This window comes from Phyllostomus discolor, chromosome X (assembly GCF_004126475.2).
Source record: "Phyllostomus discolor isolate MPI-MPIP mPhyDis1 chromosome X, mPhyDis1.pri.v3, whole genome shotgun sequence".
Lineage (NCBI taxonomy): Eukaryota > Metazoa > Chordata > Mammalia > Chiroptera > Phyllostomidae > Phyllostomus > Phyllostomus discolor.
Genome location: NC_050198.1, coordinates 24,147,480 through 24,163,731, shown reverse-complemented (window position 1 = coordinate 24,163,731; position 16,252 = coordinate 24,147,480). Strand labels below are relative to the sequence as shown.

Here is a 16,252-nt window from a genome sequence, read left to right as displayed (position 1 = left end):
ACGGGTGTGCGCAGCCAACTCGGTCCGAGAGGGGGAGGGGAGGGCCAGGGGCGAGAGGGGCGCCACCCAAGTGGTCTGGGGTTCGGACCCCGAGAGGCGAAACGCGCCCGGCGGGGAATCGGTGACGGCCGGGGCAACTCGAGCAAACCTTTCCTGGGGAATCACCCCTCCGAAAGCCCAACGCCGAGGCGCCGCAGCAGAGGGTGAGCGGAGGCTAGGGGAGCTCAAACTTGCGAGAGCTGGAGGCGGCGGCGGACGGGCAGGCGGCTGTCGCCCGAACGCTGGGCCTGCGGGGGGGAGGGGAGGCGGCTGCTGGGAGGGAGGGAGGGAGGGAGAAAGGGCGGGTGGAGGGAGGAGGAGGAGGAAGAGGAGGGAACCCGGGAGGGGGGACGCGTTGGGATCGCGGCGTGCGGCGGCAGACGGAGCTCGGGCTCCCAGCGGCAAGGTGAGGCAGAGCTACGCTCCTCGCTGAACGCCTGCGGAGCTCGGCGGCTGCGGGGGAGACACGCCGGAGCCCAGACCGCGGTGGAGAGAGGGAGCGAAGCGGGCGGCGGAGGGGGAGCCCGCGAGCCGCCAGGCGGGGAGCCCAAGCCGCGCTGTCGCCGCGCAGGGACGACTTGGCCAACACACACAGGCACACACACACACACACACACACACACACACCCAGCCCGAGCGGGCGCTCGCGGCGATCCGTCAACATGGCGCTGGGGCTCCTGCCGGAGCGCGGGCGGCAGCGGCGGCGGCGCGGGAGCTGCTGAGCCCCGCCGAGCCCGGCCCAGCCGCGGGAGCCCGGAGGACCGCTCGGAGCAGTCGCCACCTGCCTGGAGGCTTTGAGCCCGCCCCGCCCCGCCCCCACCCAGTCCAGAGCCCACCCCACAGCGGGGCCGACCCCGAGGGCAGCCGACTGGCAGCAGACGGCGAGGGAGGCGAGCGAGCGCGGCGCCGCGAGCGGATTGCGGGCAGCCGGGGACGGCAAACTTTGCTGCCCGCCGCGCTTCCCCGGCCCCGTTCCATCTCCGATCGCTACCCGTTGCCACCCCACTTTCCTCCCACCCCGCACACCTCTCCCCACCCACCCAGCCGCCCCTGGCTCCTTGCCGCCTCGACTCTGTTGGGGGGGCACTTCAAAGCTCCGGATCGCAGGCTCCTTCCTTACTCCCCGGCTGGGGATTTCAGGTCAGTGCCCGAAACACCTTTCCCCGGGGAGATAGCACCGGCGGGCAGGCGGGCGCGCCGTGGGCTGCAGTCGTCCCCCCCCCCCGGGCCCCCGCCCTCTGCGGGTTGCTCCTTCGACTCTCCTGTACCCCGCGAAGCTTTCGCCTCGCGCTTCCCTTTGGCTGCTGTGCTCGCTTTCGTTTTTATCTCTTAACTCTTAAGTTATTAAAAATGCGGCCAACCTAAGCGTTCCCGCGTGGGCACTAAGGAGGGGCGAGACGGAGGGGCATGCTGTCTCCCGGGGGACCGGGAGGAGATCGGGAGTTCGCCGAGTGGAAGTTTGCAGCCTGTGTGTCTGCGTGCGCGGGAGTGCGGTCGCGGCTGAGTGCAGCGAGTCGTGCGCGGGGGGGGGGGGCGGGGGAGCTGGGCTGGAAGCTGGGAAGCTCGGCTCGGCGTTAGCTCGCGAGCAGGAAGGGGAGGGCGGCGGGTTCCCGTCTGCTTTCTTTTTCGACTCGGGAAAGAACTGTAAAAACCCCCAGCCGCTGCCGCCGCCACTTGGTCTCGACTCTCCGGGGGCTGCTCGTTCCTCCTAGTGGAACTCGGCGTGTGCGTGCGCCAGGGTTTGTGGCAGGCGCCCCGGCCGAGCCGAGCTCGACCTGCTGCCGCCTCCGCGCAACTCGGCAAGGGAGTCCCGGGTTTTTTCTTGGCTTGCCCCGAACCAAGAATCACGTGGATTAAAAACAAACAAACAAACAAACAAACTAGGAAATCTACAATAGTGAGGGGTTCCGACTCGGCCTGTCCTCCTGCCCGCCAGGTCAGACGCTTTGTTTTGTAAATGTTCTTGTAAAATTGCAATTCGCCACCCTCTCCCATCCCTATCCAGTTCCCGACACTGCAGGGTAGGTTTTAAGTTCTGAGCCCCCAGGGGTGGGGGTAAAATTTGCGGGGACGGGAAGGGAGGGCGGGGTGACAAGACCTGGGCCCTCCGCTGGGCAGCGGGGAGTCTGGTGGGAAGCCCTCTTGGGCGTGTGCGAGTCTGCGGCGGGAGGAAGTTGGTCTCACTCCGAGGGTGTGCGGTGTTGAGGTGGAGGGTGAAGAGGAACTTGCGCACCCGACGGGATCCTCGGCTGCGGCGGGGAGGACAGGACGCCGCGGGGCCTGTGCTCAGTAGGCGGGCGCCTGCGCTGCAGAAGCCTCAGCCAACTCCCGGGCTCCGGACGGCGGCGACGTGCGCCTGCTGTTTACGAAGCAAGCCCTGAAGTGCCGTGTGCGGAGCCCAGCGGCTCGAGCCACGCGTGGTCCCCGCGGGCTTCCAGCTGTTCGCCCTCTCGAGTGGGCACGTCTCCGGGTCCCCGAGACGGTGGAGTCTGGCCGCGTGTAGGCCGAAGCTGGGTGAGGCTTAATTTGCTGTTAATGAATCTTTTCCAGAAACTCCAAGCTCTCCAGCTAGAGGCTGAGTGCCCGCGCGCGAGGGCGCGCGCCTTCGGCGTCTGAAGGGTGGGGGTTGGGGGAATGGAAGAGCGAAGAAAGGGGAGGGATATGTGTATTTAAAAACAAACCTTAAAAAGAAACCAGCGCGCTTCAAATAGGTATTCGCACCGCCTCGCTGTGTCTAGACTAGACAGATCAGGATTTTAGATTTTCTTTTCTTTCTTTCCTTTTTTGAGGGAGAGCTAGGGGAAGTAGTGGTGTTACGTTCTAGGGCTAGCCTCTTGGAGAAAGATCCTTAAAATGGCCTGGGAGTAAAAATGGGGAGGAAATGGCTCACCCCAGAAGGTGGTGGGTGGTGAACCCAGACAGACTTGGGTATTTCTAGCCATCTGACACTTCCTGTGGCACTGGAAAAGGACACCGCGGGTCGAAATCAATCCTTACGAGGTGTTGGATTTGGTTTTGCCAACAGAATTGCTTGTGTGGAAGGCGTTTTAATTGTTGGATTCGGAGACTCTTGTACGTGGACACTTGGAGACTACGTTTGGTTCTTAACACTTCCCACTTCACCCCCGACCTGTTATAAGGTCTGGGCTTTGCAGTATTGGTTCCCGTGTTTATTTTGGGCATGATTTTACCGCGTGGAGGAAGTAGGGAAGATGTTGATTAATATGTCGACCAGGTTTAACGAGAGACTAGCCTTCGGTGTGCGAGTATACGCCGCTCACCTGGATCGCCTGGGGTAGTGAGGAGTGCGAGGGGCTCGGGCGCTGGGCGCGCAGATTGGGACTAGGGCTCGGACGGCCCCACCGCTGTCCTTTGAGGCCCTGTCACCAGTAGGCGACTGAGAGTTAATTAGGAAGTGTTCTCCGGATCAATGGGCCGCACAGCTCATTAGCGATTCTCTCCAGCCCTTTGCAGGGCCGGCCCGGCCTCTGCCTCCCGCACAGGCCGAGGCCCGGCGGCCCGAGCAGAGGAGAGCGCTGCTGGGAGGTGGCAGGGCCGGGCAGAGTGGGGCGGTGGGGAGGCAAGTGTAACTTCTCGGGGCTGCGCGTTGCGTGCGGCGCCTCGAGGCCCACGCAGCCCGCTCTTTCTTCCTGCCCTCAGTCGTCTCGACTGTCTTTAACTCGCTCCCGCTCGCGTCGCTGCCTGGCTGCTCCTCCCCGCCTCCCTCGCCTATCTCTTGTTCTCTAAGCACGACGCCTGTGCTCCCCGCCCAGTTTGGGATTAGACAAGATAAAAATAGGACTGCCCGGCGCGCCTAGCTGTGACTGTGCCCCGCCAGCTGGGCTAGCGGGAGCTCGGGGGGCTGGGGCCGGGTAGGACCCGCTGTGCTCTCGGGGCAGCTAGCGGGGATAAACTTCCCCCTCCACCCCGCAGGCCGGGTCACGCTCCCCGGGTCTGTCCGCCGGGAACCGTGCGGGCACGGGGACCTGGGCAGGGTCCCCGCGCTCTCGCGGGTGTTGTTGGTGTGCCTATGATAGATCGGTCTAGACAGGCATGCAGGCTCCCTCCCGGCTGAAGGACGGGAAGCGGGGAGGGGGGGAGGGCGGGGGCGGCGGCAGACTCCCGCGAGCTGCGAGTGAAGGAGCCAGCCTACGGGCCCAGAGAACAAGGTGGAGGGAGACTGCGAGGGTTTCTCTTAACCCTTTAAAGGCGATTCAGAGTGTGTGTGTGTGGCGGGGGTGGGGGGTAGCAAGAAGCCTAGCAGAAATTCCTAGAGGCAGAGTAGCCCCGAGGGGGAGGGGCAGGTGTCTGGGCCTAGGGTTTTCCCTTCCTTTCTGTTTGCACGCGCACATCCCGGTGCATTGGGCTCGATTCTTCCACAAACCAAACGCAGCTGCTAGGTGATCTAGTTTGACTGGATACTTCTCAACGGGGAAGGTTTGAACACAATGAACACCCTTACTAAGGGAGCTGAGTTTGGGAGATGCAGATGTAGACCTCAATGTTCCCAGAAGAGAACTCTTTTGGCAATCCAATATGGGAAGGTCTACTCAGAGATGTAGTTGGTTTGAGCTTCGCACGGAGACTGCTGCAGATGGAAGATCTGAGCTTGAAGTGCCAGGCCACTGTGTGCAGGTATTTGGAGAGAGCAAAGAGATCCTTGAGTTATCTGTATAAATAGACATACTTTTAACAGAGAACTTGTGTGAAGTTAGTATCACATATGTGCAGGGAGACTGCCTTGAAACAGGAGTTGGACAGTGATGTGTACAAGATCAATAATTTGTATACACACACATGAGGTCAATACCAAATTGGTTTAGTTCTTTCCAGAGGTTGAAATTGGTGGGTGGGTTACCCTGTGTATACATAAATCATTATTAGCACTCCTTCCATCTCCTCTCCTTTTTAGGGTTGTCTATGGGATCTTCTCATTACATTTGAACTGCAAACCCATATTGGTCTGGCCTGAAAATGAGCCACACATAGGCAAGGCAAGAAAGTAAGTAGTAAGAAGGTGTACATGTTAGACAGGAGTGCTCAGATTAAGATGTGTGCCTGGATGACATGTGCTGAGACAAATCAAGACACTTGGGCTCCAGTTCCCACAAGGAACAAGAGATACAGAAGAGATAAAGAACTGGCGAAGAGGAATGTAAACATGGATTTGCAAATACAGAGACCTATAGCAATATTCTAAGAAAATCCCAGACTTTGTTGAGCTGGAAACCGGGACAGATTTCTGTAACTTTGGTCCAGAGACAAAAAGCCCATTTAAAGGTGTGAAGAGGGTCACTTGGAAACACAGAAAGCATTCATATGCATACATCCATGCTTAGGTACACAGGCTGAATGACAAAATCTCCGTGTCTGATGTAGACTTTCCTGCTCTGATGTAGACTTTCCTGCGGAGTGAGACTGTGGTGGTCGGAAGTGGGCAACACCACCACTTTTGCACCCTCATGCACAGGGAAATAATGTCTTTGCCTACAGGGGAACTCAGGGCAAAGTGGCCTAGGTAAGGGTGGATGGCCCTCATATAGGAAGATTACTTCTGGTTATAGTTTCTTCCCATCTAGAGTGGAAGAGAGGGTATGTGTTTGTTAAGCAGGTAGAAGGATTTTTAACAGTTCTTGAGTCTTTGACCTTGAGTGGATGGAGGGTGGAGGAAGAAGAAGAGTGTCTTTACCTTTTGGGTCAGGTGGGAGGAATGGATGTTGCACTGCTCCTGTAAAGGTGGCTCGGGCCCAGTGGACTGATAAAGACAGAACTGAAAGAAGTGCGAAGTTTGGCTTTTGGGAGGAATAAAGAAGTATGCTTTCATTTTGGTGTGCTTCCTTTCTCTTTTTTTCTGGAGGACACCATGTGGGAATGGCCTGCATAGGATGGATTAGCAGGCGTCTCTGTGACCCCAGACGCGCACGTAAACTAGGCTAGGGTTTGGTTTGCCCGCGGCATTGATTTGCTGAGGTCCCTCTTTGTCTGAGCCCAGCCGGGAATTCAGCCTTTATTGGGAAGACCGCACTCTCGGGTGGAGCCCGCGCCGGGTCGGGCGGGGCAGGGGTGGGCAGCGGGCTGGGCGGGAGGCCGGGAGACTGCAGTGCCGCCGGAACCCCAAGAAAGCCAGGACGGTATTCAGCAATGCCCGGCAGCTCTGACAATGCCATCTTGGTGGCTTCCTCCTGGGCACCGGCCTGCCGTCCACTTCGCGCGTGTCTACTTCGGCCTTGGCTTCCCCCGCGCGCCAGCGCGAGGCTGAAAAGAGCTCAGATGGCCCCTTTGTTAGGCCCTAGGGTCACACTCATGCTCTGGGGGCTGCAGAGGAGCGGGGGTGGGGGGAGTAGTGCTGTTAGTGAGAAGGGACTTTCTTCCTGGAAGGCTTCTTGCCAGATCACAAGGTTCTAGCCTGGTGGGACCTCGCCCAGCCTTGGGAGGGGAAGACCAGGCCCGCCCTGGCTGCTTTGCCAAGGTGCGTAGCGGACAAGATTCTATGTGCAAAGCCGGTTGCGCTGCTTAGTCCTGGGTGGCAGTGGCCAGGTTGAGAAACAGCCAGAGCAGGAGTGGTTGGCCTCCTCAGGCTGACCCCCGTGGAAGCGGGGGTGGCCAAGCTGCCTAGTCACCAGCACTTGGCATGCCACATCCACTGACCTCCAGACCTACCCGTCGGCTTTCTATGGTTGACCCCAGTGTGTTCCTTAGGAAGGGAGATCTGACTTGGCCTTGGATGAAAATCAGTGAACGATGCTTTTCCTCGACATTCTGCAGAAGGCACCCTTTCCCAGCGCAAGCTCATCTCTGCCTGCCCCAAAGGAGGGCATCAGAAATGTGGGTCCCCACTTGGTTACTTTTTAGAGCCATGTCTTCCCAGCCAACAGCACCCCTCAGCACCCATGGCTCAGCTCCCGGTGATTAGTCTAGTGGGGAAGTCCGCTAGGGGAAGATCCTGACAGCATAAAATATAATTTGTGATCTAAAAGACAGTTTCCAGTATAATCTCATTATGCACCACAGACTCCCGGTGTTATTTTGTGGAAGGCGGACAATGATCAATTTACATTGACCCGGGGCTGGGCGAGCTTTTAGATGGTAATTGCCATATTGATTTGCATGCAAAAAGGAGACCTGCTAAAATTAAAGACCGGAAGCTAAATTAAACTAAATTTATTGTCTAGGTGCAAACCAGAGGAACTACTCGGGAAGGGGGTGAGTCAGAGCAGGGTGTCAGGGCCAGAGCAGGTGAGAAGCCCCAGAGTTTCAGGTCACAAATTTGGGAGCGGTGTTTGCCTTTGTGGTTTCATAACGTGAGGAGGGGATCTATTTAGGGTGTGGAGACCTAGCGGGAAAAAAGTTATAAACATGTACTATTGCATTTAAAGCATTGGAGTCTTTTAATGCTAATGGTAACTGTGAGGGAGAAGAGAGGTTTATGGCGTTATTGGGGTCTTCCAGCACCATTTCCGGCAATCCCCCCATTTCTATTGTTCTACCCGAGTCAGCGCTCGCAGTCGTGTCTGGGACACATAGAACTCGCCATCTGAAGAGTTTAAAAAATTAAAAAAAAAAAAAACCCTTTCTACCTCCCCTTCCCCCCTCTCCTAGCGTTAGCTCCTTCGGGGATCGCGCGAGTGTGGGGTGCACTGCACGGGCGCCGTGGGCAGGCTTGGACGGTTGGAGGCTGCCGACTTCCTTCCCAGACTAAGTCCATATCTTATCCGGACGCCGATGGCTCGGAGAAGCTGCCTGCTCCAGGTGGCCCAAGTGGGGGAGGGGAGGCGTCTGCCTGGCCCAGTCTCAGGGTGCCGGGGGCGGGGGTCGGGGTCGTGGGTCGCCTCCCCTGAGGTTGGAAGGGCCTGCACCAAGCTAGGAGGCGGGGAGGGCGGTGGTGGAGCCTGGAAGCCTTGCTCCGATGGCCTGGTCGTGGAGGCCGGAAAGTTGGAAAATGAGAGCAAGCCACTGACCCGGTTGTCAGGAGAGGCCGGGCCTCAGAGACCTGTTCTGTTGGCTCGTAGGGTGGAGGACCCAGCCCTCCGTCGCCTCTACTCCTTCCACACCCCAGGCCTTTGCCTGCTCAGTGGCTCCTGGAGCCATTTCGCACATCCGGAGCCTTGCTCGGCCTCTGGAGGAGCAACTGGTCCTGTGCCCCTGTTGGTCCCTGCCCCCACCCAGTCGCCTCTGAAAGCCTGAAGCAGACCTGGAAATTGGGAATGAGATAGGGAGGGGATGTTGGGTGCTGACCCTGCGTTTCTGGGATGAGAAGTTGCAGGTAGGAAAGGCTTTTTGTGGTGGGATCCCCAGCATTGCGTAAGCCACTTCCATCTATTTCCTCCCCCTTAAAACCCTAGGAATAGTGGGTGTAGGCACTCCTTCCAAAGGGTTTTTGTTTTATCTAGATAATTTGATTTATTGCTTTATGTAGTAAAACTAGGGTGGCAAGCCTTGTTCTAGTGCCAGAAATCTGCACTTTCTGCGGAGACTTGAATAGCAACCCACCAACTATCCCTGCCAATTCTGGGGTCCTGGATGGAGAAAGTGGAGCCTTGTTGAAGCTCTGGCCTCACACCAGGGTATTCCAGTGTAGGGAGATGTGGAGGATGTGGGGGAAATTGGGAATGACTCAAATGGACCAAGAAATTACTGGGTGTTAGAGCAACTGGGTTCCAGGCACCGTGTGGACCAAGTTACCTTGGTGTTAAAGGCTATCTTTTTACCCTGGACTTGAGTAACAAGACCTGAGGAAGACTTCTGAAGTTTTGGGGGATTTTGAATGGCACAGTTAGACTAATAATTGGCTCCTCTCCGCAACTCCAGGACTGAGTTTGGCCGTGGCCCATTTTTACTAGCTGTGTGACCTTGGGGGCAAGTTATTTATGGCCTCTGAGTCTCAGTAAGTTTCTTCATTTGTAAGACTGGGAATAATTATCCACCTTAGGATCAAAGAATACTTGGCACGTAGTAGGCCCCAAGGATTAGTGGCTGCTTTGAATGACTGGTCATGTTCCTATAGTTTGCTCCTCTAGTCCCTGCTCCCCCTGAGACCTGCTGAGGCCAGTCTGAGGACTGCAGTTCAAGTTCCCCTCCCAGGGTATCTCCAGGGATATCCCCCTGCCCCATCTCCATGGGTTCCTCTCTCCCTTTGTTACAGCTCTTCGGATTCTGCATTTTAAAGGGTTCCATATGAAAAGACTTGGGTATTTTACCCCCTAAATGGGATCATTATATGGTTAAGAATTGATTCCAGAACCAGTATCTGGTTGCTCTTTGGTGAGTTTTCCCTTCATTCTTTCAGGGGAGGGAACTCTTTGGTGCTCTTTGGTGAGTTTTCCCTCCATTCTTTCAGGGGAGGGAACTGCAGTGGCTAGAGGGGAGAGACCTGGCTGGAAGAGGTGAGAGGGGGTGGCCTGCTGCAGAAGCCAGAGGTGCTGTGGTTTGTTTGATAGGGATTAAGTCCGGATGTTATGAGGGCTCAGTGTGGTTTTCAATAAAGTCTACCAGGGATTGCTTCTTTTATATCGATATGTATTTAAAGAAATTACTAGCATGAGAAGAAAACCAGACCTGTATGGATCCAGGCCGGTAGTAAGCTACTGTGATCAGGTTTCCTACTCGACTCCCACAGGGGAAGTCAGCATTTGATTGAAGCTACACTTGGTTCTTGACTCTCAGGGGATGCCTGCTCTGAAACAGGAGCCCTCCCTTTCTCTCCTCCTCTCCCCCTCCTCCTCCTTTTTCCCTTCTTCCCCTAAAAGCCTTTGTGCTGAAAGAGCTTCAGTAGGCACGAATCCCTGGTCCCTCTCTAAAGAATGCCTTCCAGCCTTTGCTGACATTGTTTCGTGAACAGTGGGTTTTACCAGACCAGCAGTTTTGCCCCCATCCTAGCTCACTATGTAGAGGTAGAGTATGACCAGGATGCACCTAACTGCAATTATTTCTACAGTGGACAGCCAGGGCCTTGCCTGTCATGTGAAGACATCTTAACCTTTGCCCTAGGTATCCCCAGAATAGGGTGAAGGTGGGGAGAGCAGGGCAGGGGGCTGTTATTGAAGGTCTCTTCATTTTCTTGAGCAAAATAGGCTGAGGGCAGAGTGGGGAGAGTGTGAGAGTATGCAAATTCCAGCTTTAGGTGTAAAACTTTGTTTAATTGGAGAAAGTCTTAGGTATTTACCAGTTCTGTACAAATGCAAACTTGAAATGGCCCTAGGGGCCTAGGTCATTCAGGGAAGAATAAATGAACTACAGAAATGTCCAAACTATGTAAATCCTCCAGTTGTCTGCCCTCTCATAAACACATGACAAGTGCCAAGGCATTGCCAGTCAAAACACCCGTGGAACAAGCAGCCTCCACCCTCTGTATTTATTATTTTATTAACAGCATTTTACACAGCATTTAACAAGCACAGCCTGCCTGCTTTGCACTCTCACCAGACTTGAAGGGGTAGAAAATGGCTGGGGGAGGGGAGGAGTGGTCTCTAAGACAGACTTCTAGCTGGAGAAAGCTCTTCAGATGGGTAAGGGAAAGTAGCATTTAGGATTGGTTTCTCCTGGCTCCAAAGAGACAAAAGTAATGGCTTTGGGGGAAGATATCCCCCTTCCTTCTCAAGAGGAAAGTTGTGCAGATGTGGCGTGTCTAGTCTTGGCTTCAATTCCAGAAGGTGAATCTGGGTCTGTTTCACTACACTCTGCCCATTGGTAATTTTCAAAGAATAAGTATTTGTCGGCTATCGTTATTTTACATCCTGGTGGAAAGTTTATAACGAAAAGTAATGCCTTTCTTAAGTCATAAAATGAGCCTTGTATGATTATTTAATTAAAATCTATTTAAGGACCGATTAGGCGTGTAATTTTCGCTAATAATGACGATTATGGAAATGTTCGACTTAACCAAAAATCATAAAGGAGACATTTTGATCAGTGGGGCGACCAGTAACTATTCAGGGAGTTGGACAATTTCTGAAACACAAGAGGCTGCAGAAAATGCAGAAGCCGCCTGGCCCCTGTGACAGGCAGGAGAGCTGTAGGCCTCCCTACACAGACCCCAAGCATGGCCCAGGCAGGCTAGCCTACACTTTGCCAAGCATGGAAACTGACCCTGGGAGCCTGAACCTTTATTCCCAGCTGAGGAACTGGGGGAGGGGTGGTTCCCCAAGCCACCAGGAGAAGAAGAAAACTCTGGGAGCTGGCTGATAAACCACGCTAAAACCTTTGCTAAATGGCTGTGCTTTTGCATTGACTATCAGCATTAATGAACGCATGCTGCCTTGGCTAGCCTTGGCTGGAGCCTGGAGGAGTGAGGGAAGGGGGGGGGGTCCCTTGTTCCGGAGAAACCTGCCAGCTGCTGGGCTTGGTGCGAAGGCCGTGGAGGCAGACACAATGCTGCTGTTGTTGGTTTGATCTCGAACTGTGGATTGTTAGTCTGGCTTTAACTATGTGGTAAGGGGGGAATGTGAAGGCTGTTTACAGCGAGTGCAAATAATGTGACAGCTGTTGGTGCACGAGCAGCACTGTGCCTCCTCGGCACTTACACAAAGCGCACACTATGCAGGCCCGCCCAGAGCTGCAGAGGTGGCCACCACTTTCTGGCCAGAGTGTCCTCAGATGAGGGAAAGCTCAGCAGCAAACCCCTCCCCTAACACACACTTCTCTGACTCCCAGGATTGTGATGGAGGTGCAGAATGGCGTGTGTTGTGATTTAGAAAGAGGTGGCAGGAGAAGGTCCCCTGGGTCATGTGTGTGTGTCTGTGTCCAGAGGGGTTTGGCCAGGATCTGTGGATGTGGGTCCTCAGCTGCTTATGACAGGATTTTTAAGATTTGGGGAACTAACTTTCAGCCATAAGCAAGCTTGTTCGAAAGAATGTATTATTAACTGAAGGCTTTCTGGAAACTGCAAGGCTCTGAAGGCCGTTGTTTCCCCCTCTGAAATGGCCCTGTGATTCAGACAAGTTAGAGAGGCAGGTGGGTGCTGTGTGTGTGTTTTTCACCTGGCACTGTGCCCCAGATTGGAAACCCAATTGTGTAGGTTCAGGGCCCAAATGGGGGGGGCCCGTATTGGGGTGGAAGGGGTGCAGCTTGGGTTCTGACTCCCAAGCCTGCCCATTTTCAAAAGTGCATTTGCCTTCAGCTGCGGGATGAAGAGGTGTAGTCCTGAAGTCTCCCCACAGAGCCACCCACTCTCACTTAATCAACTAGAGGCCCACAGTCATGGGCCTCTAGTCTGGTTTCCTGGTCATAGTCATGTCTCCCCTCTCTCCTTCCTGAACTGCAGTGAGGTACCAGGGTTGGGGGAGAGAGCAGTTGATGGCAACAATGACCAGAGCCTGGTGGGTCTGCCTGTAGACTCTCCTGGGGGAAGCTGAGTGTAAAAATCACCCCCCACCTCCCTCCCCATCCCAAAATTGAAACCCTGGCCTGTGGGATTTGGAGGAGTATCATTTAGAGCTAACTTAACTCTACATCAGTCCCTCTTCTATGTGACTTTGCTTGGTTCCTGGGTGTACAGCCTGCAGGATGTCTGCAAACAGAATTTACCAATCCACCCCACCCCGCCAAGTCTCCCCTCTTTGGGTTTTCATGTGGATTTCTACATTCAGTTGGGTTCCCTGGTGGAGAGCGGGGAGATGCTTCTGGAGTGATACATGAACTTCGGTGCCAGTTCTATAAATTGGTCTCTTTTTATGACGTGTGCCATTTTCTGTAGGAATGTTGCTTGCAAAACGAGTTTCGCCTTGGAGGAAAGGCGGAAAGATAAACAAGCTTGCAACGCCAAAACACTGGCAGTCTTTCCCTCCTTCCAGCTCTCTTAAAGCAGCCGGGCTGTATTTCCAGGATTAGACTCTGTGCTTGTGAGGAGGGACTCTAGTTGGCTTTTTTTTTCCCCCAAGCAAATGCAAATTAGAGAAAAATAATTTTCTTTCAACGATATGCAATGTATTAGTCACTTGTTATCGTGCTCCGAGGCAGGCCTCATTTGTGCGTCTGCCAGCTCGCTCACATCTGCTCGGTGCTGTTCAGGGCATTTTAACCTTGGCGGTGTCGTGTCTAGTCCCATGGATCAAGGAGGAGTAATTAAGCTCTGAACAGCTACAAAAATTCACGGGCCCCCATCTATGCCACACTTGTTCCACAGCTTTGTTTGGGATGTTCCCAGTTCCAAGATTGAGTAGCAGACATGGGGTTCCCATTGTTCCTTGTAAAGAAAGTGGGCACCCCTCTCCTCCTCTGACCCTCATCCCCAGCCTTCCCAGGACCCCCAGCACCCCCAGACGGCACACAATCAGCAAAGAGCGCAGTGCAGACCACAGGATCCTGTGTTTTATACATCTTTTATTCGTAAAAAGTTCCTTTGTGCTTTATGTGTGTACTAATGATAGCCGTCATTAATAGCCTTATGGTATGGCTTATTCCATGCCGGGGGCGGGGGAGGAGTTCTGCAAAGCCCTGGTGGAAACTACAGTACATTGACACCCCCAGTGGAGTTGTGCAAATCATTTATTCTGGATTTGCCCCCAGGTTGTGTAACCTGCAAGTGGGAACCCAACTCTGTAGAGGCTAGACAGAAGGGAGTGTGGGGTTGTTTTGGCCAGGGTTGGGGGAGTAAAGGTTGATTAATTGCATTCAATCTAGGTTTCCTGTCCTGGGCCTCCTCCTGTTGAGGAGGGACACCAGCTTCCAAATGGGCCCCCTTCTTGCATACTCATGTGTTTGTATGTGGCACAACTGTGAAAGAAAGTAAAAGGAACAAAAAGCTGCCACAGTGGCCTGGACAGGCAGCAAAGGGAAAGGGGAAATGTCCCACGTTCATCCCTTAAACCCCAGGCCATGGCTCTGCCTGGGGGCTAGGGGGGTGCATGGGCAGCCCCAGTTGGGGATCAACTCTCCTGATCATCCTGTTGGTGCTCACCCACCCCCTCCCTCCTCATAGCTGGTAATACTTGGCTTGCATCTTGGCGGGGCTTGGGGGTTGGTGCCTGGTCCACGGAGAGGAAACACTCCAGTCTGGTCAGAATGGAGCCCAGGATGATGGCTGGAAGGGATCTGCCGTGCACATACCCTGTTGGGCTCGGCCGGCAGCACACCCTGGCTTCTCCATGTGCCCACCCAAAGTTGCTTTTTGTCAGATTCAGTGGCGGGTAAAGAAGGTGCGGCGGGGGACCGCAGAAGAGTGGGCTGGGTAAGGGGCGGAGGGGTTAACCCAAGTCAGGGGATTTGGGGGGTTCTGGAAGGCTAGGAGGAATCGAGCCTTGGGGAGTGGGTGTGCGAGTCTTGGGGAGTGGGTGTGCAGCTGCCCTGGGGACATCGGGGACCTCCGCGGGCGGCCGACTGAGCGAGGAGCCGTGAGGAGGGGCAGGCTTAGCCCGGAGCCTCCAGGGTGTGTGTGGGGTGGGAGAGAAAATCTCTTTGTTGCCGACCGATCGCCCTCGGGGCTGAGTCTGGGGAGGGCACGCCCCTCCTCTGCTTTCTCTGCTTTCACTGCTTTCACTGCCTCCGCTGCTGCCGCAGCATAAGGCCAAGTTCACTTCGGACCGACCTAAGTGACTCTCTCCTCTGACCCACCAGCCCTGCGGGGAGGCAGGGAAGGTTCTGGTTGCTCAAAAAGGTCAAGGCTTCGCGAGTTCCCGGTCCTTCTCTTTTACCCTTCCCCCTTGCTTCCCAGCTCACTCTATTACTAATGCAAAACTTGCGGCGTGGGTGGGGAGTGCGCCCCCCTCCCCCCCCCCCTCCGCCCCCGTGAGGCAATCTGCCATGGTTTGGAGTGTGCCAGGAGTCAGCGCCTGGACAAGCTGGATCACTGCCACTATCGCCACCCCAACATTTCATGGAGGGCGGGAGGGCGGACCTCCCTCAGCCACACCCCTAGAAGGCGGAGACCAGACCTTGGGGGGCAGCCTTGGGGTTCCCAACTCCCTGCTGCTATGCACAACCTAGGAAAGCACCCCACCCAACAGTGCACATCCGGAAGAGCTTTCTCTTCTCATTTCGCACCCCCACAGAGCCCCCCCCATCCTAAAATAGGAACTTCTCCCCTCCACCCGTCTTTCTTTGACACCAGTAGAGAAGTGCCGCTGTGTGTGACTCAGTCTGCACTTGGAACTGCCCCAGGAAGGGCTCCCTCGTGGTTAGCTTCGATGAAATCCTCACAATTCTGCTGAAGGTCACCCCTCCCTGGCCTGGCCCCCTCAGTGTTCCCTTTCTCAGCCTTCTCACTGCTCCAGAGAAACTGAAGGGATTCTGGGGTTTGTTACACAGAATGTTTAGTGGAGTCAAATGCAGTCTGATGGGGTTAAAGTGGCCTCTACTAGCTATTGCCAGGCAAAACTCAAGTCCGCAGTGCAGTTTAATCCTGTTGGAAAACATGGTGCCAAATATTTACAGATGAGGGGACCAAGGTTGAAGAGGTTCAGCCACCTGTCCAGAGTCATGCTGTGCATGACAGTGAGAGTTGGAAGGATGTGGTGACTATGTTCTCACATGTTCTCCAGAGAACCAGCAGTGCAGTGAGGGAGACACCTTCCCCAAAGAGGTTCCAGTGCACACTGACTGGGATCCCTGCTCCTCCTACAAATCTGTCCTGGCCTTCTTGGTTACTAACTAGGTAACTGCCTGATTGGGGTAAGGGGTGCCTAGTGAGGGGAGACCCTAGGAAGGGTCACCATTAGTGCTTGTGTGGAGCATGGGAATTGGGATGGCAATGCTTTCAATTTTGTCTGTGCCGCTTGACAAGTGTGATATGCAGACTTTAACTGATCGGCACCTCAAGGGCAGAGGCAGTGGAAAGTGGCCTGGTGCCAGGAGGAGCTGGGGTGGAGAGAAAGGACAGGTGCCAACAGTGACCTGGTGCTGCCTCCCCTCCCTTCACTCACCCTAGCCTCTCCGGGCCATAGCTCCTTTTTCAACCTGCTCCTTGTTTTCTGTTAGAGTAACTCACCTTTAAAGAAAAAAGGAAATGTTTTCTCCCTTTTCTCAGTCCATAACGGTGTCCTCATGGCAGGAATAAGTGAAATGGTGGTGATGGGTGCTGCTTGGCGCTCATGTGCCCCTTATATCTTTTCACAGAGGGCAGGAGTATACCTTCTCAAGAGTGACAGCTCCTAATCTTGGTTTCTCTGACCTCTTTCTGCCAATCAGGCCCTTCTTGCCAGTGTCTAGGCCAAGCTCAGATGCTAATCATAGCTCTTGGCTTCCAAAACAGATGACAACTGCTCATGTCTTTTGAGGGAGA

General features: G+C 54.8%; 1 protein-coding gene across 10 annotated transcripts in view; it reads left to right on the top strand.

Moving 5' to 3' along the window:
• Positions 1-16,252, top strand: part of BCOR (BCL6 corepressor) — a 111,957-nt gene that overhangs the window by 67,420 nt on the left and 28,285 nt on the right. For 4 of the 10 annotated variants that reach the window (XM_036016700.1, XM_036016698.1, XM_036016699.1 and 1 more), the window contains exon 1: positions 452-1,179. The exons of 2 other annotated variants lie outside the window; for them this stretch is intronic. The gene's annotated coding sequence lies outside the window, so the exon portion shown is untranslated. 4 more of the 10 variants (XM_036016694.1, XM_036016693.1, XM_036016695.1 and 1 more) reach the window with 4 other exon arrangements.